At 28.2% G+C, this 17,237-nt stretch overlaps 1 protein-coding gene and 1 long non-coding RNA gene across 6 annotated transcripts in view; both read right to left on the bottom strand.

Moving 5' to 3' along the window:
- Positions 1-17,237, bottom strand: part of LOC111691206 (fasciclin-3) — a 186,307-nt gene that overhangs the window by 110,254 nt on the left and 58,816 nt on the right. The window lies entirely within an intron of this gene.
- Positions 1-17,237, bottom strand: part of LOC124421371 — a 36,657-nt gene that overhangs the window by 18,265 nt on the left and 1,155 nt on the right. The window contains exon 2 of the long non-coding RNA XR_006941617.1: positions 12,227-12,284. This is a non-coding gene — a long non-coding RNA (uncharacterized LOC124421371). The remainder of the gene's footprint in view (positions 1-12,226; positions 12,285-17,237) is intronic.

Raw genomic sequence — 17,237 nt, 5'->3', positions numbered from 1 at the left:
AAATAGGAAAATAATATGATAAAATATTCTAAGTATATTTAATGATTTTTTATAATTTTAACCATCATATATTCCTCTTAGAATATGGTTACCACAACCATGCTTAATTCTAGAAAATTTTTTAGTAAAGTCATTAATTTTAAATTTAAAATAAAAACAAAATAATCTCCTGTCTTTAAGAACTAATTGACCAATCAATAAAAAAATACCAATTCTATTTATATCCTCAATTTGTTGTAAATAATTTGACATTTTTATTGTACTCCTTTTAGATCAATTAATCTTCAGTTAGTTAATCTTTGATCAAAAACATTTAAAGTTCCTTTAAATCCTAAAATGCGATACAATTTAAAATATTTTAAGAAAAAACGAATAAATGTTTTAAAAATCTTTTTAATTTATAGAATGCAAAAAAAAATATAAAACATTTAAAAGCAAAAAAAGGTTAATTTCAACAACCCTTTTAATTAGTTTTAATAACATTTACATCAACGACAACAACAAGGACGAAGCCAACAAAGAGTCACAGTTATGAAATGAGTAAAGATGGGCAAAAAGACAAAAAACTCTGAAAACAAAAATTATTGTCCAAGACAAAAAGTTTGACAATTGTTTAATTGAGATTGTATGTCGTAAAGCAAAGAAGCAACAAAATTTATTTTTATGAAATTTTTTTCGTACCGGTTTAAAATCCCAAAAAAAACGAATATAAGCAAAAATTTGTCAAGTTAAAAAAGGGATCAATAAATTTTGAACATGCAATGAATCTTTTTGTATTTAATATTTATAACAAATTTGCTGCTCTTAAAGAAGAAGAAAAAAATTTAAATTTCTAATTACTAAAAATTAGATGTAGAAAAAATTAAGCAAAGAATTATGACAAAATCAAAAAATGTGATTTCTTTTCTCGCAAATAAGTTTCATGTAATTTTATACAAAAAGTTAAGCAGTTCCTTTTTTAGAGTGTATGTATGTATGTGTAAATGTTTAAAAGGAAACTCTTTTATATTCCTCTTTAGGTTTTATAATCTTTGTAATCCTTAAGGAATTTTATTTCCACTTGAAGGCACAATTTTTCATTTATAAATAGTAATAGGAACAAGTGGTTGTAGGCTGAGCAGAAAGTCTTAATATGACATAGCCTGTTGGTCTGTATTGCCATTTAACTAGTTAACAAATTTATTTGCCACGAAATTAAAGGGATGCTGCTGCTGTTTTTTTTCTTCTTCTAATTCTGGGTGCGTAAGTATTTAATGTTTCTAAGATTTTAACAAAATTTATAACGTTATGTCTCAAAGGGTTATAAATTAACTTCATTTTTACTTTATGGGTAAGAAGAGCAACCGACAAGTATTTTCTTTATAACAATTATAATTTGGCCGAAATGTATTTTTAATTTTTTGTTGGGAAAAAGTATATAGTAGATGACCCTTTTAATCGATTTTTGTTTTAAGAAAACATAAAAAGGGAGAAAACAAAATGACATTAAATAAACAAATTATATAAATGTATAAAATACGGGTGTTAGAAATGAAATGGTTCATGGATTAATGATTTTTCAAAACAATAAAGAGAAAATTAGTTTTCTTTTTTGCAGAAATACTGATGAGTTTGAAAGATGTTGTTTAAAGAAAAATAAATATTAAAAGGAATAAATTTGTTTAAAGCTCTACATTGAGTTGATAAGATTTCCATCCATATAATCTTTTGAAAATAGTTTTATTTTGAATTTTAGAGGCCCAAACTCTGGAGTGATAACGTAGGTGGGTAATCTTCAATCAAAGGATATTCGCCAAAGGATATATGGGATTCGCTCCTAATAAAATGCCTCGAGTAGGTAAAAAAATGCAAACAAATCAAAGATGAAAACTAGCTTCACATTTTTTTAAAATTCAGTCAAACCCTTATTGAATATATTCTCAAAAGAACTCTACGGCGATGAATATTCAAAGTTGAGAATGACCACGAAGACGGGAGTAAAGAAATATACTACCGTCTATAAGCTACAAGGATCGTTTAATAAAAATAAGTAGTTATTCACTCAAAAAGTAAGAACTTACAATTTGATTCAATATTACTTACCGGTTAACCGGTTATAACAATATATTGGGTTGTTAGAATACTCTTCCAAAAGAACTCGAGGAAGTTGAAATTAGATATAAAAAATTATTATTTTTAATATATCATCATTCAAGAACTCTAATGTAGAACTCTTAGGAAATGCTTCAAGAAAACTGAGTTTCTAAGCAACGGACTACATTGTCTTCAAAAAGTTAAGTATCGCAAACAGTATTTTTAATTAACATATTTTTTGAATTTCATACTCGTATCAATCGAACCTAGTCTAAATATATGAATAATAAATACTTTCTTAAACTCACAACACTTTACAACTTGATTTAATACCTCAAAAAAGAGTATTTGAATCCACATATTTCTTCATATGTAAGCTAAAAATCATCATAAACTATTTTCAACTAATTACCAGATTATCTTTCTAATATACATTTATATGGAAAATAAAAAAACTCTTAATAATGATGTTATCCTAGCAATTGACTTAATGTCAGTAATAAATATTAAACTCATATTAATAATTTCATAATTTAGACTTTCACCTTCGTCTGTATGTTATAGAAATAATCTTTATAAAATTAAATTTAATAAACCATTAAATCTACTGGTTTATACGTTTTTTTATTAATAAAACTATATTTTTTTATTAAAATCAAATAACCAAAAATGTATATACAATTTGTTTTATTGCATTTTTAAAAAGTTAACATCATCATACTTTGGCAGGTGCAGGTGTATAAAAAAATATTATATTATAGCTGTTAGGTATATATATTTAGTCAAAAGAGTAAAAGTTAAATTTTTTAAACTTTCAAACTAAAAAAATTGGTAAATTTATAAAAAAATATGTGAATATAAAAATATATAAAAAATACATACAAAATTGACTAAAAATAAACAAAAATGTATACATCACGTTGCATTTACATATATGCATTTATACTATGTATATATAGACCTTTAAATTTATATTTGAGTGTGGTTAGATATAAAATTAATTAATACTGTATCTACATATACATACACATAGAGAAAACATGGCTACTATAAATATACTATGTTCAGTGTAGCAATATATTGTTATCAAAAACATATAATTGTTATATTAACTAGATTTAAACAATGTTATAGTTACTGTGAGCATTTTGATGTTCATGGAATTTCGTAATATATAATAATATATAATAATCAACTGTAATTTTACGGATTCAGTAATCAAGGCAAGTAGGAAAGTATAGTCGGGCATGGCCGACCATATAATACCCTACACCATGAGTATATTTTTTAAATTTTTATGTTGAATATTACCATAATTCCAAAATATTTAAGCCATTTATTGATAAAAAACTAAAATTTCTAAATGAGGCTTTATATATGTAGGTCAAATATGGGCCGATCCTCGATAAATTTGGGAAAAGGATATATTTCTAAATAACAGTTAGTTTTGTTGAGTTTCATTGCGATAAAATGGTTACAAGTCAATTTTAGACTTTTAAGTCATTTTTTGAAGGGGGGTTTGTATGGGGGCTGGGGTCAAATATAGGCCGATCCTTACGAAAATCTGCAGTATCATTTATACTTATATAAAACTTATTTGTGCCAAATTTAGGGAGATAGCAGAATATTTGACGTAATTATAGCATAAAAATTTCAAATCAAGAGGTACGGTTGTATGGGAGCTAGGTGAAATAATGGACCGATTTCAACCATTTTCAATAGGCTTCGTCCTTGTGCCAAAAAACATGCTTGGTCCAAATTTCATCAAATTATCTTGAAAATTGCGGCCTGTACCTTGCGCACAAGGTTTACATGGACAGCCAGCCAGCCAGCCGGACAGACGGACGGACGGACATGTCTTAATCGACTCAAAAATGATTCTGAATCGATCGGTATACTTTAAGGTGGGTATTGGACCTCCCCACTATAGTGGTGTAGGGTATAAAAATTTGATTTCGATGCATATTTTTCAACGAAATTGTGATCACATTGTGTGTATAACAATATTATGGTAAGAAAACAAATATAATGATAAAATATTTCAACTTAATTTAAACATAATATGATATTTTAAAATTGTTACAATAATCATAATATGTTTAGACTACAATCAAAATTTTATCAATAAGAACATATTTAGCACAACTATGTTTTTAAATCTGCGTGTAGTTATTAAAACGAGGGATGTGATGAAATTGTAATTGCAGGAATTTGATATTGGAAAATAACTCAAAATAAAGGATCTGTTCTTTTTATGCAAATTCCTTTTATACAAATAAAATTCAATTAAATGAATCACACATATTTCCTATTGAGGAATCAGGACACATATTTCAATCGTCACATACTATACTTAATGAAATAAGCACTTCATAGAGAAATCTTTTGACCAAAGGATATATGCACCAAATATTACTTTACTTTTCATAACCTAAAAGAAACTTTTCACGCCACCCTCGTATGATTACACACAAAAAAGAAACATTCACATAAAAAGTGTGTAAAATGTATTATGATGAAGTTAGTAAAACAAGTTAAAAATTTTCAGATTTTATAGACAAAAATATTGTTGTTGCATTGTTGTTTTTGTTATTATTATTATATTATTTTGGACATCATGAATGCAATTGAGCCCGTCAGTCAGCTATCTAGCTAGCCTGCCAGTCATTATCCAACAACATGGCTATGAGTAATATATCGGCATGCAGACAAGCATAACCTGAGTTCAAGCAATAGATACATAGAAAATCATACTTATATATCTAAAAATTTTGTGTATAAAAGTAAAATGTGAATGTAAATCAAATTTAAAAATACATACATATAAACGTTTTTATGATGATAGAGAGTTTATATTATAACCACTAGTTGAACTACACATACTATTTAAAAATGTATGTAGATATGTACGTGTGGTATGTAAATGTATAAACTATAAACACAGTTGTTGAAATGGCTAATAGCGTTGATGGTTGGCTTCTGATGACCATAAATGCATAAAGACAAAAAGTCAATAATATATTCTGCAGTCTGCACTACTGCAACGTATTGGGTATACATACACAATCAAATTTAGCCTCATAGATACAAATTGGTTGTTGGCTTATAAAATTTAAACAAAAAAATATATAAAATTAAAAAATATATAAGAGAGAGAAACAAATTATTTTAACAACAATACCGACTACCTACATTTACTAAGCAACGTGACCAATATTTACAGAAATGTACTTGCATATCGTAGGTGCAATCGCAATAAAATAGGTTAAACGAAACATTAATCTATGTAAAAATTCATACATTGTACATTGTGGTATTTGAAAATGATGGAAACTGAATGAGCAACCAATAAGCCTTTTCAAAGCATAGAAAATGTTTTCATTGTTTAAGACCTTTTTGTTAGTGCAACAACGATATGTATGTAAGTTTTGTGTATGTTTATAGTTTTCATAGACAAATAATTATTTGTACGAGTCATAGTATATTATTCGATTTTAATTATAATTTTTCTAGTGTCTATAATTATTAACGGGGAAAAAGAAAAAAAATATACCTGGAGAAATTTATAGTTTTATGAAAATGCTGTAGAAAGTCAATATTATTTTTGAGAGAACATACGAATACTATTATTGATTGATTGGTTGATTGGCATACTGTGAAATTAACAAAGTAAAAGTTTGTTACTTTATTTCCATAAAGATGGTGTTTTTTGGCCATAATTTTTAAAAAATGTAGACTTGATATAATATTTTTAAAATGTATATTTGCTAAATAGATCTTTACTACACATATAAAATAATTTGTTTAGATTAAATTGATTTGTTTTTTTTTGTTATTTAAATAACTTTTTAAATTGTCTTAAATATCCCGTTTTTTTAAACCTATGTTTACAATTTTGAATAAATTTTTAAATTGGCTAAAAAAGTTTTTAAAGCCTGCATTTTTATGTTAGTTTTTATTTTGAAGTTAGTTAGTTAGTTAGTTAGTTAGTTAGTTTTTGTTGAAGTTAAAGTAATCATTTAACTTTCTGCATCATTTAACTGTGCATTACAAACATCAGCACAAACACGTGATACAAATAATAGTGCACTGCTCTGAATCAGAATTTTCTGAGTCTACTAAATGATGTCAGTAAGTCCTGTATATCTCAGTATATCTTAGATAACGTTGTTTTGGTAAAACTTCCTTCATCTGATTGCAATTGCAATATCGGGAAATAGAGGTGTTACATAAATCACGAATCTGCTGAGATTTCAATCTGGATGTTTAACAAAAGTCTCTGGTGCCTCGGGACTCGGTAGGCCGAATGAATTGATCTAAACTGCCATATCGTAAGTAGTAAGGGGTAAGCGAAATGACTGTTTTGAAACCCTAATTGTGATATTAGAATATTGAATTAAGGATTTATTTTGATAATGATACCGTCTCAACATATTGCTGATTCTTTTAATGTCGAGAATATATATGATCAGTACTTAATAGTTGTCTATCAAGGATAATCTTTACATTAAAACTGAAATTTATATAATTTTATGAAATTTCGTGAAAGTATACAATATATAAAAACAAGAGTAAGAAAGTATAGTCGGGCATGGCCGACCTATTAATACCCTACACCATGAGTATGTTTTAAAAATTTTTATATTTCATAAAGAAACTTTTATGTTGAATTTCATCTTAATTCCAAAGTCTTTATGCAATTTGCTGATAAAAAAAAACAAAATTTTCTAAATTTGGCTTTATGTAGAATATAGTTCAAACATTAAATTTGAGAAAAGGGTATAATTTAAAATAACAGTTTGTTTTGTTGAGTTTCAATGCGATACAAATGATTACAAGTCAATTTTAGACGTTTAAGACATTTTTTGAAGGGGGTTTGTATGGGGGCTAGGGTCAAATAAGGGCCGATCATTACGAAAATCTTCAGTGTCATTTATACTTATATAAAACTTATTTGTGTCAATTTTTAGAAAGATAATTGTATATTTGGTGTAATTATGGCATAAAAAGTCCAAATCGCGAGGTACGGTTGTATGGAGGCTAGGTGAAATAATGACCATTTTAAAAAAATTTTAATAGACTTCGTCCTTGTGCCAAAAAACAATTTCATCAAATTATATTGATAATTGCGACCTATACCTTGCGCACAAGGTTTACATGGACAGCCAGCCAGCCAAACTGACAGACGGACGGACATGTCTTAATCGAGTCAAAAAAATGATTCTGAATCGATCGGTATACTTTTAGGTGGGTATTGGACCAATATTTTTGTGTGTTACAAACATCAGCACAAACGTACAATACCCTCCCCACTATAGTGGTGCAGGGTATAAATATTGTATGTATAGGTGATGTTGTGCGGTGTTTGTCAGAACTTTCATTGAAGCCTCTCATTTCTCATCGGGACTTTTATAGTAAGAAGTCAGATATCTCGATTACTTTGGCAAAATTGTCACAATTTTGTGACATTCATTTAATTTGTTTTACAAGTCTTGAGATTTTCATGTTTCAAATAATTTCCAACATTTTCATACGATTAAGTAGGACAATAAACTAATATATAAAAAATCCCATTCAAATCTTCCTTGTTTTTTTTTATTTCAGTTAAAAACCTTTTACGATATTTGATATTCAAATTGATTTTTACCATGTATTCAGGCTTTGACGCAAACATAAATTTTCTACACTATAGTATATATGTATGTAGAGATTTTTCACGTTACAAAAATGACAATTTAACAAACACAGAAAAATATAGTAAAAAGTTCTAGCAAAAATTAGGTCGAACATAAAAATCGTTTTTTAAGTTATTGTCTGGTACTTTTACTATCATAACGTTGATGGAAATATAATGTTTCTATTTTTTTAAATTTTACTAAATTGCCTATAATTTAATTAACCCCATTAAAAGCAATACATATATTCTTTAATAAAACTATATTTTTTTTATTTAATTTAGCTATGTGCAAAAACTATAGCACAGTGACATACATTTATTTTTTATTATAATTTTTTTTTGTACAAACAAAAAACAGAAACTTCCTAAACAGATTTTTGTTCTAGTTTCTTTATTGTATCTTTGATATCATGACTTAATTAACCATATACATTTATGTTCTTTTATACTTGTTTAATAAAAATAAAGCGAAAGAAGAACTTAACAAAGTCATTAAAACCAGGTTTTACGATAAAACTCATACCTTCGCAAAAGTAATGGTGACATGCACGAAAATAGTAAAAACATTTAAAAAAATACATAGATCATTTCCGTGAAAATAGTTATAACTTCAAATTTTACAATTTCTTAAAGCTTTTGAAAGCCTTTAAACATTAACAAACGATGTATAAACTCTAGTTAAACGTTGTTTTCCAAAACTAGTTTTTTAAAGTTATGTCACTCTTGTTGCAAATAAACATTATATTTATTCATATCTAAGCATGTATCTCGCGCAAGCATGTATTTTGTTCTATATATCATTAAACAATTTACTTCACATTTACCTGTAACACACAACGATACATGTGTATATATATGTACATATGTATGTACATATATATGCAAGTATACCACTGTACTTACGCATCATATGTTGTGCACTTTTTGTTTTAAATAATATTTGTCACGATTTGTTATGGCAAAAATGCAACTGTGGTATTTTGTATCTAACGTGTGTACATGCCTTCATACATATAAATGTACATACAAATGTAAGTATTTAGTTTATGTGATGGAATATGTTGACGCGTCTGACTAGAATTTTAAATGTATTTTTACAACGAACAATAAAAGGAATGATAGAATAGTATTTTATATTTTATACATATATATAGTAGAATTGAACAAAGAAAAAGCACCAATAGAATTTTTAAAGTCCGGTTGTGATATATACAGAACTTGTAGTAATATACAAAAATCGGACTAACAGGCTTTCACTGCATAGTTTCTTATTTGTACTTTACCACAGTTATATGCTTTGAAAGTATTTAACCCTTTAATTGGTGGGTTTTTAGGTCGTTTAGTTAGATTTTATCTAAGCAATGAGCAACACCACCCACCAATAATTTATATATGTGTATATATTAATGTACTTTTAAATGCTAGGAAAGGTATAATTTTAATTTTAAAATTTAGGAGGTGTGCTTTAATGTTAATATAAAATAAATAATAATATATTAGGGCTATAACTTTAATACAATTTTTGAAAATTTTAAATTTTAAAAATAAAAGGAATGAAGCAGGAATAGAAGCTGCGGTTTATCCCTCTTCTAAACGTAGTACCCAAACTTGTATATTATAATATTAAAACAAGTATGAATTTATAGTCGGACATTGCCGACCATATGATACACTACACAAGTCAGTATGTTAAAATTGTAGATTTTTTTTTAAATAAAGCATTTAATTTGTTTTATTGTGGAATATTTTTACTTATTGTTGACAAAAAAGAGATTTTCTGCAAGAGGGCTCATAGGGGAGAAGGGGTAAATATGGGCCTATCCTTATAAATTTTGGTAGGTGAAATAACGTCTACTTCGAAGTCATTTTCTTTGTTTTATTTTAATCGTTTTATTAGTAATAATAAGTTAATTTTGACCTAATATTAATATCTGAAGGGGAGTTTGTATGAGGCCCGATCACTATAAAAATTAGCATCGTCATTTATTGGTCTATAAAACTATTTTTTGTTGATTTTTGTTGACATTATAATACATTTAACGTAATTATGAGCCTAAAGACCCGATTCGGGGGGTACGGTTGTAGGGGGGCTAGGAGAAATCATGTACCGATTTTAACCATTTTCAATAGCGTTCGTCCTTGAACCAAAAAAAGAGTATGTGCCAAATTTCATCAAATTATCTTGAAAATTGCGACCTGTAGCGTGCGCACAAGGTTTACATGGACACACAGAAAGACGGACGGACAGACGGACATAGCTAAATCGACTCAGAAAGTGATTCTGAGGTGATTGGTATACTTTAAGGTGGACCAATATTTTTGCGTGTTACAAACTTCAGCACAAACGCATAATACCCTCCCCACTATAGTGGTGTAGGGTATAAAAATACATGAAAATTTGTTTGTAAATGGTTTTAGAAAATTGATTTTCTGCGTATGTTTTTTGTTCCAAACTGTGACGAGAAAATTATATTATATGTAGGATTAGAATAAATAAGGTCAATAGGGCTTAATATATTTAAAGACAGCCAGGAGGGTAATGGAAATAAATCTATAATATTGTTGGATTGTACAACACAACAAGACATTACAATACTCTCCCAGTGGTAAGGCTTACATCATATGAACCACTCAGGAATACTTGGAAACGGTAGGACGAATGTACATATTAACTTTAAAAACAATTTAAACCATAAAGATCCCATGGGATGACCCTGAGGAAAACAAGACGAGAAATCTGCTTGAAACGAGCAAGAAGGTTCGTGCTCTGATAGGACACACAATATTACAAGCACTGCTTTACGAAATTGAACGAGCGAATTCAGATGAATGTTGATCATGTTGAACTAAATAACTAATAGAACTTTTTACTTCAATTATATTAAAAGAAAGATATATCGAAAATAAATTTATTATTGTCAAGAACAACTTCAAGGGTAAAGGCTCGATGATGAATCAAATAATTTTGTTTCTAATACAACTTTCTTGTTTCCTATTTAATTTTTTTGATGGGCATAACTTTGATATTTGTACTGGTGTAAAATGTGTGGGTATAAAAAACATGTTGATGCATTTACAATGGAGTTAAGTGAAATCGTTATCCGATAGCATGCAAATTTTTTCGAATGTAAAAATTTGTTAGATATTTTAGCATGCTAGCTCTATTGATTTAGGTAGACGGGCATAATATAGGATCTAATAAAATCATAGAGAATGTATACTCTTTTGTATCTTCTTTAATGTTGGGTAGGATTAAAATGGAAATTTGATATATTTTAAAGTTCTACTTGCATATTAAGTATTCAAAAAATTTTTAAAATCTTTATCTTTTTTCATAATTACACAACCTTTTTTTAAACATCCACCAAGTACCATTAAATACTTGCTTCCACTTAGCTGCTCAGCTGTGACTAACATAAAAGTTTACTATTTTTTTTAAATTTATAGCAATGACCGAATTAATGGCCCTGTTTGATCATAAAAGGGTTAAATATGAATTTTACAAAACATTGCTAACAAATAGTTATGATGTTCACTTTGTTTTGCTGCTGTTGTTGTCTCCATTCCAATTTGTTGTTGTTGTATTCTTTACATACATATGACAACAGCGCCAACAAAAAAAGTTAACAACAACAGCAACAAAAAAAGCTTTACAATGGCGATTGTATGTCAACGTCATAAAACTTGCATTTTTACGCTTGCAGGTTTTTGCAGTTTATAACAATTCTATTATTTCAGTTCTTGTGTTGTGTATGCAATTTTTTCATAAATAGTAATGTTAACTTTATTTTTTAGTTTTCAGTTCAAAAAACGAAAATAATAATAAGAGTTTTTATTTTTAATTTAACGAAAAAATTAGTTAGTGTTATACACAGAGACTTTGTGGCGGAACCAAAATATTTTTACAATAATGTAATCTACATTTAAATACAATAAGATACAGGCCATTTATATACACACTACATTTTTGGTATATTTAAAACAGTCGGGGGTATTTCTGTCAAACTTATGTATAGGTACATAATCTGTTTGTGTAATATAAATAAAAATAATAAATAAATCTTTCAAAACGTAATTAAAATCGGATGCACTTCTTCAATGATGTTATGTGTTTTACCCATTACTGTTATTTAATAAATTTATGTTATTATTTGTTTGCTCATACTAAGAGATTTTACAAAACTTTTCTTTTTTTTGCAAAAAGTTTGTTTTTTAGTTTTAAACCCTATGTGTAATATTATTAAATTGCATCTCGTTAATACTTTGTGCATATAATTAATTTCCGGTTTATAGTTTTTTATATATTAAAAAAAATATATTACATGTTCATTCATGTTAACTTGATTTCATGGAGTAAATTAATATATCCGCTTTTTAATAGTAAAGCAATTAACTATATTATTAGTAGTTGTTTAACATTTATGAATATAATATTTTTTCTTTGAATGAAAAGTAGTATTGTTAGTGATTTCTTACTCATATTGACGATATTGTTGACATTGCAGAATTTATTGAAGTGGAAATGAAAAATTACCTGTAAATAAAGAAAGGAAAGGAAAAATTAATATAAAATATTGCATTTGTATTTAAGTTTAAATAGAAAAGAACTTATGATCGGTCAAAACGACTAGCCATTTTTTGATTCAAATATTATAATTTTATATAGCGAAATTATGGGGGTTACTATTCTTTAGACCTCTTTCTTGCAAGTAAGCGTTTGCGATCAGTAAGTACTTGTCCTTAATGGTATGACCGTGTTAAAATAATGTTTCACAAAGCTTTTGCGTAAGTAAATTTTAGCATTTTAACCCCTTGCATAGTAATTAAAGTTTTTGCTGGGTAATTTTTAAAATATTTATAGTTAAAATACCACGATTTATATAAAAACAGAACTAGATGTCAATACAATGTTAGTCCATTAGCCTGTCCATATAAATAATAATAATCAAACTACCGCAATAATCAAAATAAATGCAAAGAAATTATGTTACTTTTATCTCAAGAACGAATTCCATTGATTATCCTTAAAAATTTTGATTAAATAAGGAAAATCATACTTTAATTAAATGTAAATTTTTAAAATGCATATGTTCATAAATTGAAGCCAAAACAAGTAAGAAGTTATAGTCGGGCGAGGCCGACCATACAATACCCTACACCTGTAGACGAATAAAATGTGATTTATTTTCCATAATAAAGCATTTAATTAATAAGATATACTTAATTCATTTATTGTTTAATAAAACTGTAAATTTAAGTAAAATTTTGATGGGGGCTTTTTATAGGGTCAAAAAATGATGAAAGCCCTATATACTCAATAATGGACCGATGATAACTATTTTCAAAAGGTTTCGTCTACGGTACAATTAAAGATTATGTGCCAAATTTCGTTGAATTATCTCTAAAATTGTGGCCTGTAGTTTGATTACAAAGTTTACAAGGTTTCCATTTTCAACAGGATTTGTTTACGGTATCATAGAATTTCATGTGCCAATTTTTATTGAATTACCTCCAAAATTGAGACCTATAGTATGATTAAAAAATTTAAAAGCAAAATTTAATTGAATTATCTCCAAAATAATTGTAATTTGATTACAAGGTTTACAAGCCCTATTGGTGGGTTCAGTTGTATGGTGGCTAGGTGAAATAATGGACTAATCTTAACCATTTTCAATAGGGTTCGTCCCTGTGACAATAGAAGATCATGTACCAAATTTCATTGCGATCTGTAGTTTGATTATAAGTTTTATCGACTCAGAAAATGATTCTGAGCCGATTGGTATACTTTAAGATGGGACCAATATTATTGTGCGTTACAAACATCAGTGGTGTAAGGTATAAATAGACTTTTATAAACTAAATTTTGAGCTTAAAAGCCCTGTTCGCGGGTATGGTTGTATCGGCGCTAGGCGAAATAATGTCTTTTATTAATTTTCAATAGACATTGCCTTGGGTAAAAATGAACATTTCGAAGCTTTGCATGAACAGACATACAGACGGACGGACATATCTAATCGACTCAAGATTCTGAGACGATTGGTATACTTTAAGGTGGGTGTAGGACAAATAGTTTTGGGTGTTACAAACATAAGACAAATGCATAATTCCCACCCCAGTATTTTGGTATAACGTATAATTTAATTGGACTTGGAATAAATGCTTTAAATTTTTCACTAATTTCTTGTTTTACGTAATAATTTATTATTATAAAAATTTTCCTCTAAATGAATTTAAAGCTTTTTAATAAAAATTCCAAAAAATCTAGCAAATACTGAATTACAAAAAAAAAAAGAAAAACATTTCCAGACATTTTATTGTGCTTGACTAAGTATTGATTAAACATAGATTTTTCACAACGATTGAGTGATTCTTTCAACACATCAACGTATAAGTGATGAAGATGTGTGCTAAAGCGAAGCGAAACCAAGGAATCGATTGACATTGAAGACACTTTAAAAATTATGCGATAATTCCTAGTAGTATGGGATATAATACGAAGTGTTGAAGCACAGCAAATAGAGAACAAAGAAAATATAGGGGAAAAATAAAGTAGGGGTATTCAATATGGGAAAATATTATAGCTATATTATTTTTAGTAAAACCATTTAAAAATATTGCAAAAAACTACACCTACAAAACACTTAATCTAGCAAACAATAACACACATATGCACAATATACATGTATTGCAGACATATGTACTTACTAGCATGAATTGTTTTTAGCAACATGTATGATAACAGCAACAAAAAAGTGACACTGCATTTCATTAAAATAAGTTGCATGATGCATGCTGTTGCCTTAAGCCTTAGAATGTGTATATTATGCCTTAAGCCAAAGTCAGTGTCAATGTCTGAGTACTAAGAACAAAAGCCTAAAGAGGTTTTATTTAGAAAAAAAAATAATACAAATAACTAAAAAATATATATATGTACATAAAATGGGTAAACAACAATATAGCTAACATGTTTTTATGTTTGTTTACGTATATCACAGTGATATTTTTTATGTTTATCTTAAAACAGAAATCATTAGTTGAATTTTAGCTGCTAATAATGCGGGTATAAAACTAGTGAACATATACATATATACATATACTTACATGTACATATATAAGTATGTTGTCTTTACTAGCTGCATGTGAATGTAACTTTAAAATCCTACTTGAAAAAATGAAAATTTTGCATAAAAGACACGTTTCTTGCTCTATGTAAGCAGTCAGTTTGTGCCTTATGCTTGGTTATGTGCATGGTAAACAAAATATGGCATAAATGCATATGTATGTATGTGAATGTTGTCGCATATTCTTAAATATGTATATATATGTAACCAACAGTTTTAACGGTGGTAATGTATACCTTTTGCAAATTTGAAGAGAAGACGTATATTACATTAAATTTGACTGATATTGGCGAGATATGTGCCCCATTTTTTATTAAAAATATTAGTGAAAAAAACTGAAATATATGGATAGAATAGATAATTTAATTCAAAAGAATTTTTAGATCATGGCTCTCCTGATATGTGGATCTAATATCGACGAAATTCTGGCAATAAAAGATAAAGTGTTTTAATATTTCAATGTCATCTACAATCTTATGAATCCGTTCGAAATGTTGTTCCCGTAAACTTATGTATCCATCATCTTGCTAACCTTGGACTTATTATTCTGAGAAGACTTCAAAATTTCGTCGCGTTCTGATCACCACAAAGGATTTTGATGGTCCATTCTATTATTTTAAGTGAAGGAAGTAATATGAAAGTGTTGAATGCATGTTCTACATTCTTGTGAATCAACTCCGTCCAATTTTGTGTAGTTATTCTTGTAAACCTGATTACTAGCTCTTCTAAGTCGTAGTATTTACCTTTAAGGATTATGGTGGTCCTACTCATTATTCCAAGTAGCTGTAGGAAATTTCCTTGTATTTTATTCAGAATTCGTTTTATTTCATAAGCGATTATCCCTTAGTGGTCTGTAATATAATCTTTCTTCTTCCTATTAATCCTTTCATGCACAAAATATCTATTATTTATGATTGAAAAATTGATCGGTTACTCATGTTCAATCCCATCCATATAAGTATTCCATGATAGTGCGGACTTCTGCCTGGATGCTAGTTTACTTTTAGTTTATAGCCATCAATATAACAACAGATTCCTTCTACACGTCTGGGTTTCGTGTATAACCTTAAAATTTTCAATGGTCCATTTATGACAAGTCCTGAAATCGACTTTGGTATATTCACTTACAGAAAGAGATCGGAAAATTTGCAATCTCTGACAGTGGTACCGTATTTTCGCCATTCTGTGCCTCCAGTGGGCAAGTGCAGGTTGTGGGTAAATTTAAACTGCAAATTATAAGTTTGAAATAGCTACCGGGTAGTTATGGGTAGATGAGTGAAGAACAGAACGCAACAGAGTGATAGTAATGAATGTAACAAAAATGTCGAAAACAGAGAAATGTTGTTTATGGCAGTAATGCTTATATACCCTACATTCAGCAAAATTATATGTTTCAAAGCAATCACACAATGAACATTACTTGAAAACGGAAAATAACTACAACATTTCTGTCACAAGCAATATATATTCCTAAGCATTTATTATACTACTTCTATGTAATTGAAATATTATGTAGTAGTCACTGATAAGTATGTTAATAGGTAAGTAAAAGCAATTGCATCTCTATAACTAGATTCAACAGGGTAAAAACAGTTCCTTCCTAATGCAGCATTTCCACTACATCCTTGTAAAATCATAAGCTTGGAAAACTGTTTAATATTAAAGGGAAACCAATTTTTATTTACATAAGCCGCATTACATGTATACCATTAACACAAAATTCATGATTTGACTTAAAGACATTTCGTGTTTTATTTTCACTTTTTTCTTTGCAGTTATTTGTTTTCCTTTTCATTTTTTCCAACCTGGTTTACCTCAATTGTGAAAAAAAACACCGCGTCACAAGTACCTCACATAGAGTAGGGAAATAAGGAAGATATAGGAAAAAGTATGAAAAACAAAAACAATATGCACTTAATGCATGCTTCAAGGAGTTTTATTGAGCTGTATATGCTGAAGTATCATTCTATTCGTATGTATAATTTCATATCAACATTATCATTGTCATCATCTTCAATACCATTTATTGTGTTTCTTATTTGTTTGTTTTTTTTTCTGTTCTTTATTTCTACGGTTTAGAATACGCAAAAGTTTTGGTTAAGAAACTGGAAAAAAACGAAACGAAAAGTGAACAGTAAAAATAGTTTATGCTTGAGTGACTACCAAGAAAAGTTTATGCTTTATTTTTTTCAGTAGCAAATTTTAAAGGTTCCTAGCAATATGTATATTCTTGTGAATCCTTTTTTGTTTTGTGTTGAGTGCCTGTTTATAAAAGAAAGATATTTTTTCTTATGCCGACAATGTTAAAATTGATGTCGATGGTGAAAATGATGATGATGACGATGATGTGATGGCAGTGATGATGG

The sequence above is a fragment of the Lucilia cuprina genome, chromosome 2 (genome assembly GCF_022045245.1).
Source record: "Lucilia cuprina isolate Lc7/37 chromosome 2, ASM2204524v1, whole genome shotgun sequence".
NCBI lineage: Eukaryota > Metazoa > Arthropoda > Insecta > Diptera > Calliphoridae > Lucilia > Lucilia cuprina.
The sequence above is the reverse complement of the archived record's forward strand: the minus strand, read 5'-3'. Positions and strand labels throughout refer to the sequence as shown.